Below are 14,444 nucleotides of genomic sequence, written 5' to 3' on the forward strand. Positions count from 1 at the left end.
AACAAAAGCTTCTGAAAATATTTGAAACTGTTTTGACTTCTTCCCTTGAAAAAACGAAATTATTTTTTCCCCGATTCCAAAATATTTACCTTTTTTTCAGGCACTCATCCTCTGCTTAAAGTAGGACTATTCTTAGAGAACGGAGCTTCGATTTTTAGGAACTCTAGAGACAATATATTACCTCAGCCTCTAGCATATTTACAAATAACTGTATTTATATGTGATGAAATGGTCTCGCACTTTTCTTTTCTGTATTAAGAGCCATTTCATGTGTAATTTTCGCAAATCATTCATGCGGATATATAGGTGCATCCTTTTAATGAATGATTACATTGCTTGAAAGCGTACAGTACCTATACTCATTTTTCGTGTATTTCGCATATGCCATTTCAGGTGCAAAATAATGTATTTTGGGGTGGATCGGTAAACACATGCACCGTTAGATATGTTTACTATTGCTTAGTTTAGTAATTATGGACATGAATTCGTGGAGTGGGTGTAGTGTGTTTATCTAGGTACCTGAATCGATATTCCTATTCTTTGCCCTTGTCCGGTTATAAATCAATAATATCCATACAACGGTATAGAAACCCTTTTCATAATTCAGTCATAGCGCATGCTGTCACATTAAGCAAGCCTATTCCTCCAGCCCCCTAGAAAGCACACCGAGTTCTTAAACAAATCCAAGCCTCCAGCAACCTGGGAAATCCCCGCTGCTTTGTTTTGATTTCGTCCGAGAACTCCTGTAAAGCACTGTAAGAACGACCAGTTGTTAGTGACATCTTTATTGACGTCTTATGTCCAGCCTTACGTCAAACCCGGCACCTTTCAGGTATAAATATACCAACATTGCCTTAAGCAAACACACAGTGGTAATCCTGGAGCAGTGCAGCTACCTACTTCCGAAGAGCCCAGCTGATGCGAGAGCCCACGGACGCTGCCCCTCCCTTTTGACGTGCTGAGAAAGACGCTGTCTTTTCTCTTGCCGAGAAATCCAGCCTCCGGCGTTTCCAGCTTACCCTTGCGGGTGACTGGGATACCGAGTCCTGAGAGAGAGATACCAGCCCTCCTGCCTTCTAATACCCAGGTACTGAACTGACTAAACCCTTACAGAGAATTCTTGAGCCAGATTCTTGGCAAAACAAACTTAACTTAAACTGCTACTTACTTACTCCCTCCCACGTATTAGGCTTAGGTCAGGTACACCGGGGTAGGCGTAGTTAGAAGCACCAGTTGAGTATGATTAGTCAATGTATATATGTATGTATCTATTTTATCCATTTTAAAGTATCATATGGCTAAGAAACCATATCAATGCTTTTACAGTATTATTTCATAATCCTGCTTTTACTGTATGCACTTTACTTAACTATAAGTATTGCAATTGTAGCAATTAATTTCTCTTGTATGAGGAAAGAGACTGCTCAATAAATAACACCTTTTATTGAAAACGCCCGTCTCTCTTTTTCTCTGCAATCTGGTGAAACTAAGTACGCACCTTTGACTGAGTGAAATAGCTGTCTTTTGTTTTCACACGACTCTAGAGATACACTCTTATTCAGGGAGAGCAAAGTTGTCATGTTTTATGGTTGTCAGAAACTAAATCCCTTCTTGTCTATCCAGGGAGGTTAAACTCCTCCTCGCTTATTCGAGAACGTTTCTAGTGAACTCTGAGCTAGCTGGCAAAAAACTTAAGTCTAATATCGTCAGTAGAGACCTAGTTAACCTCAGTCCTACGTCTACACTACTGAAGATATTATTCCAATGCGCAGAGCCTATTGGGACTATAGAAACTACACTACAACACCAACACTCATGCTTGCAATTGAACAGGTTTCACACAATGACAGACCCCACAGTGCCTCAGGAATGTATTTCTTATCTTCGCCCTGATTTCTTCTGTCAGAAAGCTATCCCCTAACAAAGGGCAAAGGCAGCCCGAAATGCATTGTTAATAATGACATTTATTGTTAATTGTCATGAATGTAAACATGGACATCACATATTACATCATTACATCACTAATGACATGGTCAGTGACATCACTGATGATATCTCAATGATATCAGTGATGATATTACTGATGACCTCATCCACAGAAGCACTCACACACGTGCTCATACTCCTGTACAACCCCTCATAGACTCACTCACAGACCCTCAAAACCACTAATATAACCATTCATAGACCCAGACAAGTTCTGAAACAACCACTCATTCATTCATAGAGCCACTTGCACACCCACACACTCACTTACACAACCACATATACATTTACTCACTCACTCATAGAGCCACTCATACAGCCAGTCACTTACTCATACAACCACTCACAATGCCACACACTCACTCATATAGCCACTCACACACCCATAGGTTCACCTATACAGCCACTCACACCTACTCATTCACCCATATAGCCTCTTAACACAGCCACTCACTCACCCATACACTCACTCACCCACACAAACATTTCCATACCCGTTCACACATCCATAAAAGCACTCACAAATCTGCTCACTCACAAGACATCCATTCACACAGACACTTACTTTACAATACAGCAACTCACTTAACTAAATATGCACTCAAACAAATATTCACTCACCCATTCAGCTAGTCACTCACTCATAGAGTCAGTTGCCCACTCACTCACCCATACAGTCTCATACACATCCACTCACCCACCCATACAGCTGCTCATACAGGCACTCCCTCACCCATACAGCCACCAACACACCCACTGTAGTAAATTGCATATTTTGGCATGTTTAGCCCCCACTTTCTGCCTGATGTGTGAAGTGATTATGAATGCAAATGCACTGAGTCCCTGCTAACCAACTTCCCAGTGGGAGAATGTTGGACTTGGCCCTTTTTGCAGGGTCATCCTTGAACTTTTTGCCTTCCTCCTCCATTTTGCCTGACCTGTTTCTGTTAGTTTTATGACTCTGTCACTTAACCACTGCTGATCAGTGCTAAAGTGCATATGCTCTCCTTATTGTAAATTAATGTATGGATTAGTGATTCCATTCTTGCCTTGTTTAGTTTACTTGACAGACCCTAATACAGTGCACTGAGTGTGCCCAGGGCTTGTAAATCCAAATGCTTCTGGTGGGCTTACATCACTGGCTGTGCCACCCACAGAGGCAGCCTGTAAAAGTGTGTCTAAGGTCTGCCATTGCAGAGCGTGTGTGCAGTCTGGTACTGTCATGCTGACTGGGCAAGTACACCCACTTGCCAGTCCCTAAACCTTCCCTTTTCTTCATATCAGACACCCCTCTGGTAGACCCAAGGGCAGGGTGTATTGTAAGTATCAGATAGAACAAGCCCTGCTGTGTGTGGCATGTCCTAATCGTGAATTACAGCCATTTTCATTTTTCACTATTGCAAGGCTACCTGCTCTCTTTCGGCCAGAATGGGCAGTTAAATAGTTTCATTTTATAATCCTAACTGACTCAGGGAACACTAGAAATTTGATATTAGTATGCCCGAACTCAGAATGATAAAATACATCTTTTAGTGAAGTTGGTTTTAACATTCTGTGTTTGAAAATACCACTTTTAGAAAGCAGGTATTTTCTTGTCTAACTATCCAAAGCCTGCCTCTGCTAGGTTGTGTATTCCTTGTCTGGAATTTGTGTGACAGGGCTGGGGGATTCCAGGAGACAGGATGAGTCCGCCCAGCGGTGAATAGAGAGATCTGCATCTAGTAGGGAGGGAGGAGTTGTATCTGAGACCTGAATAGGACTGTGCCTGTCCCCCACAGTGCTGGCTCCATCCCCTGTGGTGCGTTTGATGTCTCTGCCCTGCACTGTGAAAGGAGACAAGGAATCATGTCAACAAAGTGCTCCAGGGCTGTGCTTTCCCTCCACAATGCTGGCTCCACCTCCTGTTGGGCGTCTGATGTTTCTGCCCTGCACTGTAAAAGGAAAGAAGGAGTCATGTAAACAGACTGCTGCAGAACTGGTTTGGACTAGGCAAAGGCCCCTCTGCCCTCAGATGACAATGGATTTTGGGATATAAATATTGGGACCCTGGTCCCAAGAAATTAGATCACTTTTGGACTACAAGAAGAAACCTTTACTGAGGAGAGGAACCTGAAGAAACTGAGGAGTAACTATTCCTAAGCTGAAGTACTGCTTTGGTGATTGGCCTGCTGTGGTTGCCTTACTGCCAAAAGAAGGAGAAAGGAACTTTGTGTACTTTGCTTACAACTTGTGAAGGATTTCCAAGGGCTTGGAAAAGAGCTCGCCTCCTGCTGATGTCTTAGGGACAACAGACTTCAACCCCTGGCTCCCTGGAGTTCTTGTGGAAGTGCCTGCTGCTGTTTTGGGCCTTCTGAGGGACTGCGTGTCGCAAGGAGCTGGAAGCGCGACTCATCGAGGAAGAAGCGTGTCGCCATCGCTGCTGCTGCCGTCGCACTTCTGAACAAGGGTGTTGCCGCTACAGTCCATGCATCAAACTGAGAACTTCTTGCATCCCCGGAGAAGCGAGCCACATCTGAAAGATCTTCATGTCTTTATTTCTTTGTACTTGAACTTTGCCGCATTTCCTTCGCTGCGACATTGCTTGTCGTGGAAGCGCAACGCAACCTAAGGTGCATTGACGCAGTGTGTTGCATCGTAAGAACTAAGCTAAACTAAGCTAAATCTGCCATCTTAAAGTAAAAGTATTGTGTATTTTTGTTGTTTATGGTCTTGTGGTAAATCTATATAAAGTATACTTATTTTTGATATAAAAACCTTGTGTGGTGTCCATCTAAAGTGTTGTCACTGGGTTACTGTATGTGGTCACAAATGCTTTACACACTGCTTCTGAGATAAGCCTGCCTGCTCGTGCCAAGCTACCAAGGGCTTGAACAGGGGTTATTTTAGGAGTGTAACCCCCTTATCCTGACTAGAGGCAAGGATCCCTATTTGTTACAAGTACCTACCTGTGCCAACTAGAGACCCCTAAATCTAACAGAGAAATTTTTCGTAAATTTGGACCATGGTTGACACTACTTCAGTGTCCAATGTAAGCCGGTAGTAAATGGTACCCCTGGTACCTAGGGCTTGGGTGCAGAAGAGGGTCCTCTAAGACTGCAGCACAGATTGTGCTACCCTAGGGACCCCTCACAAAGACCATGCAAACTGCCATTGCAGGCTGGGTGTCTTGGTGGAGAGTAAACTGAAGAGTTGACATAGCATGCAGCCCTATGTGTGATGCCCACCTAAACTGCATGAGGTATAGGTAAGTCATCCCCACTGCAGACCTTACAGCGCTAGGGCAGGGTGCACTATATCCCATGTGTGGACATATCAGCATGAGCAGATATGATCCTGCAATATCTGAGCCATTCTTGGTTTTTGTAAGGGAAGCCATAAAGATTACATGGGCTAGATACTTATCATTACGAGTTTACTAGCTCCAAGATGGCTTCTCTGTATCCTCAGATGTTCAGTGCTAAACATCTTGTCTTATTAATAAATGCACACAGGAGACCCTTTGGAGGATCCCCTGAAAACCTTGGCAGACATGCTTTACACCTCTCCCAGGCTAGAACTGTCTTCAAGAGTAGAAAGCTTTAAAGGCAGTGCTGCCTTTGAAGTACAACCCAGATTTCCCAAGGTAGTGGGGATGCCCACCCCCCTGTCCTGCTCCACATTTGGTGGAAGGACAGGTGTGAAAATGAGTTAAATAAGAAGGAGTGTCCAAATTCAGTCAGCCTTATTTATGATTCCAATGCATCAACAAACTATTGAACAAGATCAATTATTAGGTTTACAACCACATAGTACATATATGGCACCAGTCAGACATAAATCAGTAGACACATTTTAGGACCTAGTGAAATCGGATCTCACCAAAATCAACTTTGCCAAAAAGAAGAGACTAAAGAACCTGACACAAAAAGAGTTTGGCATATTTAAAAAACTGGCAAACAATTCCAACATAATTTGCCTAAAGGCTGACAAAGGAGGAGAAATTGTAGTCCTCAATACTACACATTAAGAAAACGAAGTTTTCAAACATGTTATGGATGAATCCATCTACATTAGATTGGAAACCAACCCCACTGAATCTTTTTTGAGCTTACTCAAAACTATTGTTCAAAAAGCATATGATAATGGCACTATCAATGACAGGACTAAGAAATTTCTAATACAGAGTAATCCAAGAAGTCCCTTCATATACATGGTGCCTAAAATTCACAAAGATTTGCAACATCCGCCATTCAGGCCCATAGTATCCACAGGCGGTAGTCTTCACCTGCCAATAGGTAAATTCTTGGATGAATACCTCCAGCTGAGCATCACAAAAATGAGGACCTATATCAAAGACACTACGGATTTCCTCTCGAAACTAAGTCAAGTCCAGATCAGCCCAGATGAGTCTATCCTACTAGGCACAGTAGATGTCAAAACATTTAACACTTCAATACTGCAGAACCTAGGTATTGAAGCCATAAAATACACATTATTGCATTCCGAAATCAACTCTGGTATGCAGTCCTTCCTTATGGAACTACTCCAATTTACCCTATTCAAAAGCTACTTTAAATGGAAAGAGGATTGGTTTCTCCAAATGACTAGAACATCAATGTGCAATTGCGCCGCACCGGTGTATGCTAATTTGTTTACGGAAAGGTTTGAAGAAGAGAATATAATATCAAAAGCCCCATGGAAGACACACAGTAAACTATTCATACGCTATATAGATGACATCTTCATCATATGGAATGGATCAAAAGACACATTGATGCAAGCATTGGATGACCTTAATCTTATTAATGAACGCATACAGTTTTCATATGAGATACAAAAGAATTGCATCACCTATCTAGACGTGAAAATCACCAACACGGGTAGTACACTGGAGACAGACTTATACAGATAATCTACGGACCGTAACAACACCTTACATCACAGCAGCTTTCACCAGGAATCTTTAAAAAAAATCACTTACCCTACTCACAAATGTTAAGAATTAAACGAATAACATCACAACCACATACTGCAACGCAATGAATAGAAGAAATGACTACTAGATTTAAACAAAGAGGATACCCAAAAGAGATTTTAGACCAAGCCGTCCAACGCAGCCAATCAAAGACATGTGAAGAACTCTTCATTAAGATTAAACCCAAGGAAAGCAACCATAACGTTTTGGTGTCTAAATTTTCAACAGGGAGTAACACATATAAGAACATCATAAAAAAACGTTGGCCTATCTTAACACAAGAACAGTATTTTAACAACTTATTTAATGAACTTCCCAATTTTGCTTATACTAGAAGCAAAAACTTGGGTGAACTGTTGAAAAACCAAAGGAAAATTGTTAATAATATATTCAAAGGAACCCTTCCATTGAGGGATACAAATTAGATCTCCTCTACATGAGGAGTATCAGACATATATTATGTTAGCATGATGTATCTATATATCCTCTTTGTTTGGTATATACATAATATAACTCATATATGTGCTAACTGGAAGGAAAAGGTTTATTCTTCCCCTGTGTTTCTAGTATTAACAGAGTAGGCCGAAAACCATACAGACGCCATTTTTCCTTCTGACTCAGACACAAGCTGTGATCATCTGTCACTCTCCAGTAGTTGTCAAGCCCCAGTTCATTTGAGTTACTGAAAGCAGCTGAAGGTGAACAGTTTTCTCTCTGTCTTGGGAACTCAAGGCCGCATCTGGCTTTGGGTGAGATAAGTAAGTATGGGCGAAATTTGCGAATTCGCGGTCCGCAAAATCGTGCGAAAGCGAATTTGCGATCCGCAGAATTCGTGAATTCGTGAATTCGTGCGAATTTGCGGATTTTTTTTGCGTGTTCGCGGGGTTTTTTGCTTATTCGCGGACCGCTTGCAGTGCACCGACCGCGAGGTTGCCCATGCGGTCGTTCATGGGCGTGGCCATCTTGTGCGCATTGCGTATTTCCGTTTCCGGGCGCTATTGGCAATGTCGCGTTGTGTGCGGTGCGCTATTACGGGTTCGCGCGTGTTTTTGCATACTCACGGGGGAAATATCGCGCATACTTACCCACGCGGTCCTCAATGGGCGTGGCCATGTTGTTTTTCATCCATTGCTATGGTTCTGTGCATGCTTTCTAATCCTCCTTTCATCTGTGCAATCCTTTGTTTCTTTGGACTTTTTTTAATCTTTTCTACTCCATATCTATCCCTCTTTTTTTCTAGATTTATATTTTGTGTTTTTTTCAACTTTTCGTTACTTTTAAAGCTACTTTTTTAAACTTTTTTTTTCTTTACTTTTTCCCTATTCTTACCTTTTTTTTTCTTTCTGCGGTACAGGACCATGGCAAAGGGAGCCGGGAAGGAGAAGGGGAAGGGTCCCGCACCCCGTACCCGGCTCCCTTGTGGGTGGTTACGAGGGGAGGAAGTGATGGCCAGGGAGACATTCAGCGCGGTGGAGGTGGCCGCAGTGATCTTTAATGTGCAGCGCCACCTCCCCAAGACCATGGCAGCAGGGGGCAGGCTCGCAGCAGGGTATGGCCTCCGGGAGCGTCGCCAGCTGTGGGAAAATGTGTGCCGGGCCATGCGGAGGGAGTCAGGGGTCCGGCGCACCTACCAGCAAGCGACGCACCGGTGGTCGGACCTCCTTGACAGCGAGCAGGACCTGCTCCACCTGCTCGGTGTGGAGATCCCTGGCCTTGGTGAGTAGCTATTTAATAACTACTTTGTTTTCTTCTGCTCTGTGTTATATTGCTAACATATGTTTTTCCCGAAGAGCAAGAATGCTGCCAATTTGATTACATTGCAGGTAAATTAATGTTTAAATAGCTTCTGTGATTGCAGGTGCTCGCCTGCTCAGTGGCGTTGCTACTATGCTTACTTGTTTGCAACTTTGTGCTCATTTGGCCTGAATATGTATGAGTGTAGTACTTTACAGAACTGCGTGATGCTAGAGAGACTAGAGACTCAAGTCTAGTCCTTCCTTTGTACTCCTGCTGCCACTAAGAAGAAGAGATAGTGATGGATTGATAGGTTCAGGTTGAGTATATTATGACTTGTTATTAGTAGTAGTAGTAGGACATTTTTTAGTGCTCTGCAATCATGATGACGGACTGTGTCTGTCACGTCGCGTGCTGCTGAGTGCTGGCAGTCGTAGTAGAACCTTTTTGTTGTTGGTTTAGTTAGTGATTTACATAACTTTCCAAGTAGATGGTCTGCGAATCCAGGAATACTGTACTAGTATCCTCCTAGTTGACCAGATCAGATAGGTCAATACATGTAGTGCAATTCTTGCTAATTTGTTTCCCCGAGATAATTTAGGATTGTGGTCAAAGAAATCAAATATTTCCAAAAAACAGTCATCCATGTTTGTGTTTATTTCATGATCATCAGCACCTCCCAGGGGCAAGAGGACAGCACCACCCCAGACTCCGGAGGAACAGAGTGGGCAGGAGGAACGGTCCACTGCAGGCTCTTCTGCTGGCCCCAGTAAGTAGTTCTGTTGTTAATATAATGATACTTCCCTAACTCTATTTTTTACAAAATAGTCTTTGATCTCATTGTACACTGTTTCTACATTCTTATCCTGCCTCTCTACCATCACTCTCTGTGCTACTACTATTTACTATTATTTTTGAGTCGGTCTGTGTAGGTAGCTAAGCTTGCCTAGTCGGCAAACGGTGTTAAACAAAACTCTGATCCAGCAATAGCTCTAGAGGCACTCAGTGCAGTCCTCTGGGTTGCCCTTGCTGTCTATTCCAGTCTTCTTAATGTTAGTGCTTTGACAATTTCCAACAACAAAATGTCAATGTCCACCAAGAATAAGCTAGTAGTTGTCTTTTTGATTTGATAGTAGCACATACCATACCGCTAGTGTTTCAGGGACTATTCTGCACATACAGAAGTATGGACAAGAGAAATAGGACATTGTTGATGATAGGTGCAGTTCGACTTTCCACATACCTCAGTCAGAAGTAACTGTGCAAGACTCGGGAGCCCTTACCTTTTTGGAACTTCAAGTCCTCCTGGTGGTGATGAGTAGTAGTTGGTTCTGTCTGTAATTATAAAAATGTTGCACGTTAAAGAGCAAGCATTCATCAGTTGTGCCAAAAAGAGTTGCATGAAATGGCTAAGCATATAAGTTAACACCCTCCCCAAAACCGTGACTTCTTTTCACTACCAATAATTAAAAATTGTTTAACATTTTCTCTTCCATTACGAGACGAAGTAGTGGAAGGTGTATTGCATCTAAAAATATGACATGTTTTTTCTAGGTGTCACAACATCTGATGCAGCACTTGCCACCACCTGTGCCGGGGTCAGCAGCGCGGAGGGGTCCACTCAAGTGGCGGCGCCACCAGGAGGAGCTGAGGGGGATGGCTCAGCAGCGGCGGACGGTGGTAAGTTATTATTATACTCCTTACTTATTGACATTTTAGAATAGGCTCGCAAAGGAGTGTATGATGTACTGTACAGTAGAAAGTACGCTACTACAAGTACACTGTACTGTTAAGAACAGTTACTGATTTAGAACGACATTTTTTTTTAGCCTATCACGGAGAAGACAGTCACCCTTGACTTAGCAAAGCATTAGCGGCGGTAGTTCTCGAGTAAGCAATGGCCCCCTCTATTTGACTTCAAATCAGCTGAGAAACTTTTATCGTGATGCCAAGTCATATCAGATGAACTTGAGGGATGCGATGAACGAAAAGGGAAAGAACTTAGGGTCAATGGAAGGACGAGCGAGTCGTATCATTTATGACTAAAGAATGATACGTGTTTTTGAATGCAGGCAGAGGTGGCTGATAGGAAGGAATCAGATGCATGGCTGCTTGAAGCAAGGATGGTTGGAAGAGAAAGAAAAAATGACTGCCTGTGTGGGTCAATCAGAAAATTCATGTGTGGTGTGCATTGCAATATATCATTTGGGTGAAACTCAAATGCAAGTCAAGACGGTGGTTTACCAAATAAAATGAAAAGGGTGTTATTTGGTTGTTGAGAAAAAGTAAAGTTGTTACAGTTGAGACATTAAAAAGAATGATAGACGTTTGCTTTGGAAGCCTGGATGGTATCTTCTTCCTCATACATAGCAGAGGTGTATGTAGAGCAGACGCTCAGTGCATGAAGAGTGTTACTTTGTTCGAACAGCATGTCCGTGCCAGAGTAGCAAAGCAGAGGAAATCCAAATACTACAAGTTGTGATTGTTCTGAAACTCTCCCTTGCCTAAAGTATCAGTACAGTAGTTTACTTTGCAAGCACAGCATATATTGTGTATGTATTGTATAGTTGACAATTATATCAAGTCAAGTCCCTTCCTCCGGCAATTATGGTTACCACACTCACTCCCTATTTTCATAATTTTCTTTCTGCTGTGTTAATCATGGGTGGACTATCGCTGTTGTTCACTCAATGTATCAGAATAAAGCACCTAAAGTCATGCATCATATAAGCAAAGAGATCATGTGATCGGCTGGAGACATGATCAGAAATGAATAATCTTCATTTTCCTTTTGTAGTACTGAAGGCCCAGGGGGGGCAGTGCGAAATATAAATTACATTGAGCAGTAGCCCTTTATGTAACCGAGTATGGCCAGTGCCACCCCTAAACAAAAGTAAGAGCTTCGCTATCCCCACCTGCATATACTGCTTAAAGTAATGCATGCAAGTCTGCGTCATCATGGCTTGTGTCTCTTTTTCTTGGGTGCAAGCTGACTGAGCTGGCATTATGCCGGCTACCACAAGTTCAAGTACAAGTAATTTCTTTCGCAAAAGTAGAGAAAAAAAGACAAATACTGGTGTACACTCTGACTATGTATTGAGTCCAAAGTGCTGCCTGGTAGTAGAATTCCTGAAACACCCACTGTTAGAGGCCTACAAAGACGGCGGAAAGATACATGCCAAAATGTTATACTGTGCTTGCAAATTGCTAGTATTACTGTGAGACAACTTTCTGTTGAATTATTTTGTGTTATTGTTAAAGATTATTGGTTACATTATTTGTCTTTCTTTCTTCATATAGATGCTCCCAAAAAGCTCACCAGAGGGGAGAAGGCAAACCACTTGCAACCAAAATTAGGTATGCCCAGCATTGCTGAAAGACCCCCTAACCCCCCAAACACCAGGAACCCCCCAAACAGCCCCCCAAAAACAGGCAAGTGAGCAAAAACGGAAAAAGAATTTCACCATGGATTTTGTCCAAACCACTTGATTCAGATATTAGACCTTCCTAGCAATGCCCCAAGCCCCGCCAACCCACCCGCAAAAAAGCAGAGCCCCCCCAAACAGGCAAAAAGCAAAAATGGAAAATCTCATACTTAGAAAATTTTCGGCCTAATTCCCAAAGTACTCCATGCGCGCTCTGCAGCTAGGCCCTAACTCCCCTTTCCAAACATGGATTTTCTTCAAACCACTTGCAACCAAAATTAGGCATGCCCAGCATTGTTCAAAGACCCCCCAATCTCCCCCAAACACCAGGAACCCCCCCAAACAGCCCCCCAAAAACATGCAAGTGAGCAAAAACGGAAACAAATTTTCACCATGGATGTTGTCCAAACCACTTGATTCCGATATTAGACCTTCCCAGCAATGCCCCAAGACCCGCCAACCCACCCACAAAAAAGCAGAAACCCCCAAACAGGCAAAGAGTAAAAATGGAAAATCTCATACTTAGAATATTTTCGGCCTTCTTTCAATTCTGTCCAAACGCGCTCTGCAGCAAGGCCATAACTTCCCTTTTCCACCATGGATTTCCTTAAAACAAATGCAATCAAAATTAGACTGTGCCAGCAATGCTCCCAGACCCCAAAACCCACCCCCAAACACAAGGAGCCCCCCCAAACAGCCCCCCAAATACAGGCAAGTGAGCAATAAACGGAAGAAAAAAAACACACCATGGACTTGGTCCAAACCACTTGATTCCGATATTAGACCTTGCCAGAAATGCCCCAAGACCCGCCAACCCACCCGCAAAAAAGTAGAAGACCCCCAAACAGGCAAAAAGCAAAAATGCAAAAACGGGGACTTAGAACAATTTAGGCCTAGTTCCCAAATCACTCCATGCGCGCTCTGCAGCTAGGCCCTAACTCCCCTTTCCAACCATGGATTTTCTTCAAACCACTTGCAACTAAAATTAGGCATGCCCAGCATTGCTGAAAGACCCCCAACCCCCCAAAAACACCAGGAACCCCCCAAAACAGCCCCCCAAAAACAGGCAAGTGAGCAAAAACGGAAAACATTTTTCACCATGGATTTAGTCCAAACCACTTGATTCCGATATTAGACCTTCCCTGCAATGCCCCAAGACCCGCCAACCCACCCGCAAAAAAGCAGAACCCCCCAAAACAGGCAAAAAGCAAAAATGAAAAATCTCATACTTAGAATATTTTCAGCCATCTTTCAATTCTGTCCAAACGTACTCTGCAGCTATGCCATAACCCCCCTTTTCCACCATGGATTTTCTTCAAACAACTTGCAATCAAAATTAGACCTTCCCAGCAGTGCTCCAAGACCCCCCGACCCAGCACAGAAAATCTAAAACACCCCCAAAGAAATCCCCAAAAACCTGCAATACTGGTATATTCAAAACATGGCAAATTGCGCTGTTCACAAAAAACACAAAAAACAAACAGCAATTGGTTTCAACAGAGACAGACAGCCATTGCTGTCCACTGCATGCCATCTTCTCATTATTCATTACCTGTTCTACTTTTTGTCCGCATCTTCTTCAGAAAGTGAGGGCCCACAGGGCAGCCTCTCCTGTCAATTTCATAAGTAAGTCTGTCAACAATCAGCAAGCATGTAGTCAGTCAGTAATTTCAGTCCCACTTGAGGGGACTCGTCTACGAAGACAAAGTTTATTTATTCTCCATAATCCATCCATCTGCCTTGGGGGAAATTGATAGGGGGAGTCTGGAGGAGGAGGATAGAGGAGCATGATTGAGTTGTGAACTTGTGAACCTCGGGAATGCAGACTGTGGCACCTTCAAATCAATAAGGAAATAAGATGAAGACAGTGCTGCTGATTGACTTGTTGTGATTAGGTGATTAGAGTTTTGTTGTGGTAAAAGTTGCAAAACAAAGAAAGACACACAGGAATAAAAGTGAATAAGGACGGAAAAAAAGGAAGTAATTTTCATGCCTCGGTGTCACGTAAGTAGAGCTTGTCCTCAAAGTCTATGAATTCAGACGGGAGTAGGTCAGGTAACAGAGAAGAACTTCCGTCTGCATCACCTATGTCGGTGTCCTCTTCTTCCTGCGTGCATTCACGTATTTCGTAATCGGTGTGGTATGAAGTGCTGATTCATCTTGATTATTGTTAACCTCGCCAAATTTTTGGGCAAGAGGTGGGTCCTTTTTAAAGTTAAAATGGCACCAGCAGCACTGAAAACACGTTCAGAAGACACACTTGCGAGTGGGCAAGACAAATAATTTAGAGCCAGGTTGGTGATCAGTCGCCATCCAGACCTTTTCCTATACCAATACACCAATGG

At 43.0% G+C, this 14,444-nt stretch overlaps 1 long non-coding RNA gene across 1 annotated transcript in view; it reads right to left on the reverse strand.

The window, feature by feature from the left end:
* The window catches only part of LOC144761698 (uncharacterized), an 81,278-nt gene that overhangs the window by 13,563 nt on the left and 53,271 nt on the right, over window positions 1–14,444 (reverse strand). The gene's annotated exons all lie outside the window — the stretch shown is intronic.

This window comes from Lissotriton helveticus, chromosome 6, assembly GCF_964261635.1.
Source record: "Lissotriton helveticus chromosome 6, aLisHel1.1, whole genome shotgun sequence".
Taxonomy (NCBI): Eukaryota; Metazoa; Chordata; class Amphibia; order Caudata; family Salamandridae; genus Lissotriton; species Lissotriton helveticus.